Raw genomic sequence first — 8980 nt, 5'->3', positions numbered from 1 at the left:
ATCAATATATAAACCCAATGTGTTATGACATGCCAGTAAGAACGAAACAGACAACAATATTAAATTACAGAATACAGAACTACAAGTGAATATCTGTAATAGAAACAAGAGAAAGAGAGGTCAATCTATGTAATGTATTTTTTAGTATCTTAAAATAGTCCTGGAGTCAATTTGTTTTAAAAAAGTCAAATGACCGTTAAAAAGATCCAAGAGTATAAATAATATAAAGACCCAGATAAAGACCCAGAATACCAGAAAGATTCAGCATTCTGTTACACATGAGACCATTATTGAAAGTCCAAGGGTCACAAGATTTTAATAGGGTCCTGGCAAAAGGAGGGAGGGACAGTGCTCTGATGTCATGATCATCAGGGAGGTGAGAGCGGCCCCTGCTGTTGGGAGGATCAAGCTGCAAAGATGAGGCAGTTTCAGACCTGAGACCAAGCAGAGTTCCTCTCTGCCCCCACCTGCCACAACCCCAAGCTATGGCCCTCATGCTAGGAGCATTTGGATTGGCTGTGTGTTCTCTGATGTTATGCATGCTCATTGTTAGGGCAGACTTTAAAATCAGGAGTTCAAAGGCAACACTGCTGAACCACACAGCATCTTCTTCTCTGGCATCCCAATGTTAGGCTTTCTGGGTTTGTTCCTGAGAGAGGTCTCAGGTGTTTCACCCATTGCTGCTCTGTGAACTTCCCTCACCACACTCAGGAGCCCTCAGGAGGATGCTGGGACTTGTTGGAAGCTGGAAAGTGGTGAGTGTCAGAGACCAGTATTCTATGGTCACAGGAGGTGAGCTGGGCCAGTAGCCAGGACCCTGGTGTCCTGTCCTGTGTCTAAAGGAAAAGGGTTTGTGTGAGCCGTGGGGCCGCACAGCTTTCCAAATTGATGGTGATTACAGAATCCACATGGAGAAATGAACTTCCACATGTGATCTGATATCCTTTGGTTGAGAAACGAGGTCACTAGTTTACAATTCAGTCCTGTCAGCATGGCTCTTCCTAGGTTCTGAGTCAGGTTTTGTTTGATGCTAATAACAGAATAGTACAGACTCAGTAATTTAGAAAGAAATGGTATTTGTCTCATGGTTTGGGTCCAAGGTCGGAGGGCAGTATCTGTTGATGGTCATCTTGTTGGCAGAGGTTTGGGTGGCACAGAGACCATATGACCAAATAATGAAATTGCAGGAGGTTCAAATATGAAGTAGTTTCTATAGCACACACCTGGGAATAAGAAGTCACTCAATAGTCACATGAATTGATTTAGCCTAATCACTTCATTAGGGTCCCACCTGTTCCCAATGATTAATCTCTCCTAATTGGGATTAAATGCCTTCACACCCTTGTGTGGAGAGTAAAATCTTTGTAAAGGCCAATCATTCTTCACTCCCCAACCCCAAGCTAACTGGTGTGAGAACTGAGAATCAAACTGTTGAACACACCGTAGTTTCATTATGCATCCAAATTTGGTTTAGTCAAATGATAGCTTGTAGCATTTGAGAATATCTCAGAATATCAGATTCTGATGGCTATAAAATGGTTTATAAATCTGAGAGTTCATTGGTGACTGGTAAAAGAAAAAAAAATTCTTTTCTCCTCAATTCCTGTACCTTTGATTTTAAGACTCAGATATTTCATGGGCAATATGAGTGGCTATGATTCTGTCTAATACACAAATTTCAGGCCATAGCTAAGCTCATGCAAATAAGATAGCTTTAGAGGGGATCTCTGGATAACTTCATAATTTTGACTGGAGCCAGAAACTCAAATACATGCTTTTCATTGGTATATGCCTGGGATGTGTTTAGGCTAGGATCTTCATCCATTATGTCTACTAACTCTATATAATGTCAGAATTGAACTGTTGGTAAGTCATAGGTGTTATAGATGTGTTGTTTGATATTAAGCAAACAACACACATTTGGTGTTAGTGATCATGAAAATGACTGCACAGGTCACAGACTTAAACTGATTTTAAGTGTTTGATTTCTGGTGAGAATTAAGACCTTGGAGGAGGGAGCCAATGCAAACTGTTGGGAGGGACAAGTAAAAAGTGTGGAAATGTTCTGGCTGCTGAGGTTTGTCTTAGTTCCTGAGAGTGAATCCCCTTAGTCTGCATCTCCTGAGAGTGATCCCCAAAGTCTGGGAACCTGAGTTTGGTGTCCCTTGATACTGTGGGATAAATAGGTTGTTTCCTTTTAATTGCACTTAGTACACCAGTTTAGAAATTATGTGCCATGATTTCATGTGAGACATATATACTCTTGCATAGATCCCTAATATACAGTAATAAAACCTGAAAGGAAGACAATTGTTGACATCTTTGTTTTCTGCTAAATTTGAATAAGAATGTTAACATCCATAGAACTAATATTCAGGAAAATATAGGGGCCTTGGTCAGTTCAGGGGTTTTCCCAATCTCTTCTACTTCTGCCCCCAAGAGGAAAGTCCTTGTTCTTTGATGTTTTTGTTTGCTTACTTTCTGTATCTCTAAACCATGAATTTTGCTGGCTTTGTTTGGTATTTGTGATGATATCTTTCTTGATTTTTGTTCCTCATCTGCTAATTCTTGGCCTTTTTTGTTACATCATGGCAAAATGCTGTCATGTTATAGATTGTGTATAGACTGTGCTTCTGTAGGAAATATTGATAGTTAAAATGGATTGTCTATCTTTTCATCCATATATACTGATTTTTGTGCTTTTTCAACACTTGAAGTGATCTCATTTATTTATTTTCTCCAGCTAGTGTTAGCTGATGTATCTGCACAATGACATATGGATGACTATTAATTACCCCTGGTTGGGTATTTATACCATTGTATTTATTTGTTCTGATTAACACTGGGCAATCCTTGCAGTTTTGTAAGCATTTTTCTTAAATATTCTGATGCTCTATGAACACTGATATGAAACACTGTACTATCCTCATAGAAAATGATCTGCTCATCTCACTGTGTACCCCTTTTAAATTTCCTGACACACATCCTGATTAACCTGAAGTGCATATTGCTTTTCCAGGCTTCAATGTAATGGTGTTATAATGGACCATGTTTCTGCATATTTTCTATTTAATCATTTTATATCTTCATTCTATTTTACTTTTGAAACCTGCACATATGTATCTTAAGTTCACAAAAATGTAATGTATTTAGCGCATAAAATTGGTTTGGACCACTATTTCTTTGGAAGCTCAGATATCTTATAAAAGAATGTTCTCAACTCTTTACTCCTATCATTTATATAATTTCTGTCATTATTTTTAATGATCAGAAACTGTAACAACACTGTTCATTGTTAAGTTTTTATTAAAACGATAATATTATCTGTTAGGTTACATTGGAATAAAGAATATAAATATTTTGCTATACCTCCATTTGCTTTCAGTCTTTTCTTTACTTGGATGACTTCCAAGACTATGTTGCTCTTTATGTCTAATGAATTATTTTCTAATTGACTTGATAGAAAACAAGAGACAATGAATGAGAGAAAGAGCTCCTATTCACAAGTTCACTTCGCAAATGCTCGCATCTTCCAGGGAGGGATCAGATCTAAACCTGAGAGCAGGTAACTCACTTCAGGTTTTCCATGTGGGTGGCACAAACCACATGTCTTGAGACATCATCATGACTTCCCAGGGTCTGCTTTAATTGGAAGCTGGAGTTAGGATCAGAATCAGGAAATGCACCCAGGTCCTCAATTGTGGCATACAGTTTTATTAATCTTAACAGTTACCCTAAGCCTTTTTTTAAGCTGAAATACGTGGATCCAAGTTTGAACATCATGCCTGTAATTTGACAACAGTATTAAGAACGAATGAAACAGTATAAAGGGATGGGGTCATGAGCAGTGAGTTAAGCCACGACTTGGGATGCCCTCATCTCATATTTATCATCCTCATTCAGGTCCTGGCCATTCCCCACTTCCAATCCAGATTCTTGCTACAATGTATCTGAGGGGCATTTGATGATGTCTTCAGTACTCATGTACCTTCTGCCTACATTGGAGATACAAAAGGTGTTCCTGGCTCCTAGATTAAACTGGAACCAGCCCCAGGTTTTGCAAACATTGACAAGTGAACTAGTGGATGGAAGATCTATCCACTACTGTCCCTCCTCCTTTCAAGTAAATAAATACATATTAAAACCTTACAACGATTCTTCCATTTAGGTTCAAGTTTAGCTTTGCAACAATGGCATTCATAGAATATCAGAAAGTCATGCAAGGGATGAGCAGAAAGTTCAATGGGAAAGGCAACCTTGATTTTTAGATTTTAAGATTATTTAAATAATCCTTAGCAGGACTGGAGATTATTGCCTTATTACTTCCTTATGCTTTGTAAATGATGTAGTTTGGTTAATCACATATTGCAGATAGTTCATTGATAGAATACAGAGACATTTCTGATTTTTAAAATTTTGCTCATCTTTGATTAACACTACTTGTATATTATTACAGGATACAGTGCAACATTTGAGTACGTACACAACATAATTTAATCAATCTAGAAAATGAGGATTTTCCTTGCTTATTTTGTGTTTAAGGCCTACAAGCTCCTACATTCCAATTTCTTATACAGTGTATCTTATCATGAACTAAAGTCACAACACTGTATTATGGAACACTGCAACTGGTTCATTCTTTCTAACTCTGTTCCTATATCTGTTATTGTACCACCCAGTATCTCCAGTAATGAATCTTCCCATCCTAATTAAAAACATTTATATTTAGATCCACCATTTTTTAGAAACCCATAGATCAGAGAACATGTGAAATTTATTTCTTCCTATGCCAGTCTTACTTCACTTAAGGATCTCCAGTTCCACCCATTTTGAAGCAAATAATATTTCAATCCTTTTTAATCACTGAATTAGGATTGGAAAACCTGTAACACATTGATAGATTCCTAGGTTGGTTCCAAATATTTACTACTATGAATGCTGCTGTAATAAAAACAGAAAGCAGAAATCTCTTTTGCATGCAGATTGAATTTCCTTCTATACATACACAATGGTTGGAGAGGTTTATCCCTTCTCATTTTTTGAGGGATGGCCATACTAAGTCTTCATAATGCTCAGGCTAACTTGCATTCTCATCAATATCTTATATTTTAAAATATTTATTTATTTGAAAGTCATAGTTACAGATAGAAAGAGAGAGAGATCTTCCATCCACTGGTTCACTCCCCAAATGGCTGCAATGGCTAGAGCTGGGCCAAAACAAAGCCAGGAACCAGAAGCTTCTTCCTGGGTCTCCCATGTGGGAGCAGAGGCCTAAAGTCTTGGGCCACCTTCCACTGATTTCCCAGGCCACAGAAGAGAGCTGGATCAGAAGTGGAGCAACTGGGACTCAAGTCCCCATATGGGATTTTGGCACTGCAGGTGGCGGCTTTAATTGCTACACAACAGTGCGGGCTCCAATAACTTATTAAAGTTTCCTTTTCTTCATACCCCACTAGCATTTATTATTGAGGTGACACCTAGTGTATTTTGATTTGCATTTTCCTATATAATAATTATATTGCATATTTTCCCATTTTTGTTGACCATGGGTATTTCTTCTTTACAGAAATGCCTGTTCAGATCCTTTCCCAATTCTTAGATGTATTTGTGCATAATTTCAGCAGTTTCATATGTATTCTGAATTTCAGTTCTTCATGAAATGCAGAATTGGCAAATACGTTATCCCAGTCTACTGGGGTATTAAAATAATTTTATTCATATAAGGTGAACAAATTTCATGTATTTCATATACACAGACTCAAGAGTATAGTATTTCCCACCCTAACCTCACTCTTGCCCATGCTCTGACCCTCTGTCCTCCTTCCTCTCTTATTTTTTCTTTTTATATCTATAATTGCATAATTTCAATTTATTTTATAATCACAAGCTTAACTCTGCACCAAATAAAGAATTGAATGGAACAAGTAGAAAAATCACTGTTTATCAAGAGTATAGACAAGGATTGTAAGCAATAACCAAAACTCTACATTGCATTTTTGTGCTTTGTTTCTTTGTGCTTTGTTTATTTGTTTATTTTGTGCTGGTTTATTTGACTGAGAATAATGGCTTCCACATGCATATACTTTGTTGTAAAGGACAAGATCTTATTAATTTATATAGCTGAGTAGTTTTGCATAGTGTATATATACCACATTTTCTTTAACCATTATTCAGTTGATGTATCTCTAGGTTGATGTCAGATGTTAGCTATTGATCTGCAATAACCATAAGGTGCAGACAAGTCTTCCTTATGCTGATTTCATTCCATTTGGGTAAATTTTTAGGAGTGGGATGGCTGTGTATACGGTAGAACAATTTTCAGATTACTGAAAAATTACCAGACTGTGTTCCATAATGGTTGTACTCTTTTACAATTTAAGCAGCAGTGGATTATAGTATTTTATCACCCATGTATTTGCTAACATTTATTGTTTTATAATTTTTGAAAGATAGCCACTCTAATTGGGGTGAGGTTTCACCCTCATCATCCTTTTGATTTGCATTTCCTGATGGCTAATGATCCTGAGTATTTTTAAATGTTTCTGTTGACCATTTGAATGTCATCCTTCAAAAATGTCTGTTTTGTCCTTTGCCCATTGCTTGACAGGATTTTTGTTGTTTTTGCTGTTCTGGATTACTTGAACTCTTTGTAGATTCTGGATATTAGACCTTTAACCATTGCAAGATTTGCAAATATTTTCTCCTGTTCTCTTGGATGCCTCTACAATATGTTGAGCAATTCCTTTGCAGTGCATAAGCATCTTAGCTTAATGCAATCCTATTTGTTTATTTTTGCTTTGATTGCCTATCATTCTGGGGTATTTAACAAGAGTTCCGTGTGTATGCCAATGTCTTGCTGAGTTTCCCAATATTTTCATCTGGTAATTTGATGTTATCAGTTATTGTTTTATATCATTGATCCATCTATAGTTCATTTCTGTATAAATTGTAAGGTGGTAGTCTTGTTTCATACTTCTACATGCAGAATCCAAGTTTTCCAGTAACATTTGTTGAAGATTACCTTTTTTTCAGGCATTGATTTTGGCTCCTTTGTCAAAGATCGGTTGCTTGTACACGAGTGTATTAAGTTCTGGAATTTCTACTCCAGTCCATTGGTCTACATGTCTATTTTTGTGCCAGTAATAGGCTTTTTTGATTCTAACTGACCTGTAGTTGTCATGAAATCTGATATTGCGATGACTCTGGCTTTGTTTTATTCTTTAAGTTTGCTTTAGCTATTCAGGATTTCTTGGGCTTCCATATGAATTTTAGCATCATTTTTTCTATCATTTTTTTAGAAGAATGTCATTACTATTTTGATTGGGATCATATTGAACATGTAAATTGCTTTCAGTAGTATGGACATTTTGATTCTATTAATTCTTCTAATCCATGAACATGACAGATATTTCCATTTTTATGTTCTCCTATTTATTTTAAAAATGTTTTGTAATTATCATTGTAGAGATATTTGACCTCTTTATTTAAATTTATTCCCATTTGTTTGGCTATTGTGAATTGAACTGATCTTGCATGTCCTTTCTCAGCCATAGCATTGTCTTTTTATACAAATGCTATTGGATTTTGTGTATTGATTTTATCTTGCAAATTTACCAACCTCTCTTGAGTTCCAATAGTCTCTTGGTGGAGTCTTTTGGCTTCCCTATATACAAAATCATATCTTCTGTCAACAGTAATAATTTGACTTCAACCTTTACAATTTGTATCCCTTTGCTTGGATTTTGCTTGCTGGTGGCTCTCAGTAAGCCTTCTAGAACTATATTGAATAGCAATTATGGGGGTGAGCATCCTTGGAGATCTTAGTGGAAATGCTTCCAATTTACCCACACAATTTGATGGTGGCTCTGTGTTTGTCATAAACTACCTTGAATGTGTTCATGAATATTCCTTCTATTCCCAGTTCAAGGTTTTTATCAAGGACATATTTTATCTAGTGCATTCCCACTTGGTCTTGGTGAATTATATTTCTAATGTGTTGTTATGTTTGATTAGCAAGTATTTTGAGGATTTTTGCATCTGTATTTATCAAATATATTGGTCTTAGTTTGCTTTGTGCATATACCTGGTTTTAGAATTAAAGTGATGCTGGTTTTATAGGAGTTAAGAGGGGTTTTATCTTCACTCTGATGATTGTCTTCTTTGTTGTGAATTATCTTCTTAGTTTGATATAAGGTTTCTCTATTAGTTTTTTTATTGCCTGTTCTTAGGGTATCTTATCAAGAATCCATTGCTTATGTCAATGTCTTATAGTTTTCTCTATATTTTGTAAGTTTGAGTTCTTACATTTACATCCATGACTCACTTTCAGTTGACTTTGTATAGGAAAAGAGGGGTGGTCATCTGGGTTTAGTCATGTCCATATGGATATCCCGTTGCCTCTGGACAATTTACTGAATACACTATACCTTTTCCAGTGTATTTTTGTTAGCTTTGTAAAAGATCCATTGTCTGTATGTATCTGTATTTCTTTTTGGGAGCCTCTATCCTCTTACACTGGTCTATTCATCAGTTTTTATGCCAGAGTTTACCATACATCTATGGTATGTATTGAACTCATTTGTTGTGACCCCAGATGTGTTCTGTTTCTCAAGAGTTACTTTTCTATGTGGAACATTTTTTAATATATGTGAAGATATGAGGTTTAGGATTATTTTTCTAGATACATGATGAATTCCATTGATTTTGATGGAAAGCATATTGTATCTGTAAATTAACTTGGATAATATGGAAATATTAGAAAGTATTTCAATCTGTGAATATGAGCAGTCTTTTTGATCTCAGATTCTTTATCATGGCTTTCGATTGTTGCTGTAGAGGCATTTTACATCACAAGTCAAATTTATCCAGGGTATTTTATTTCTTATTGTGAATTTAATTTCTTCTTTAATTTATTTTTTCAGTGGGTTCACAATAGTATAGGTATATAAAACTTATTCTGATTTTGTGCTTACTTTGTATC

The 8980-nt window shown here is 35.9% G+C and overlaps 1 long non-coding RNA gene across 1 annotated transcript in view; it reads left to right on the top strand.

Moving 5' to 3' along the window:
• Nucleotides 1–348: 348 nt before the first annotated feature.
• The window catches only part of LOC149123171 (uncharacterized), a 97583-nt gene continuing 88951 nt past the window's right edge, over nt 349–8980 (top strand). Inside the window, exon 1 of the long non-coding RNA XR_016218575.1 lies at nt 349–755. This is a non-coding gene — a long non-coding RNA (uncharacterized LOC149123171). The remainder of the gene's footprint in view (nt 756–8980) is intronic.

Source organism: Oryctolagus cuniculus, chromosome 12 (assembly GCF_051225735.1).
Source record: "Oryctolagus cuniculus isolate XC-2025 breed Fujian yellow rabbit chromosome 12, ASM5122573v1, whole genome shotgun sequence".
Taxonomy (NCBI): domain Eukaryota; kingdom Metazoa; phylum Chordata; class Mammalia; order Lagomorpha; family Leporidae; genus Oryctolagus; species Oryctolagus cuniculus.
This window is presented reverse-complemented; position numbering and strand designations above follow the sequence as displayed.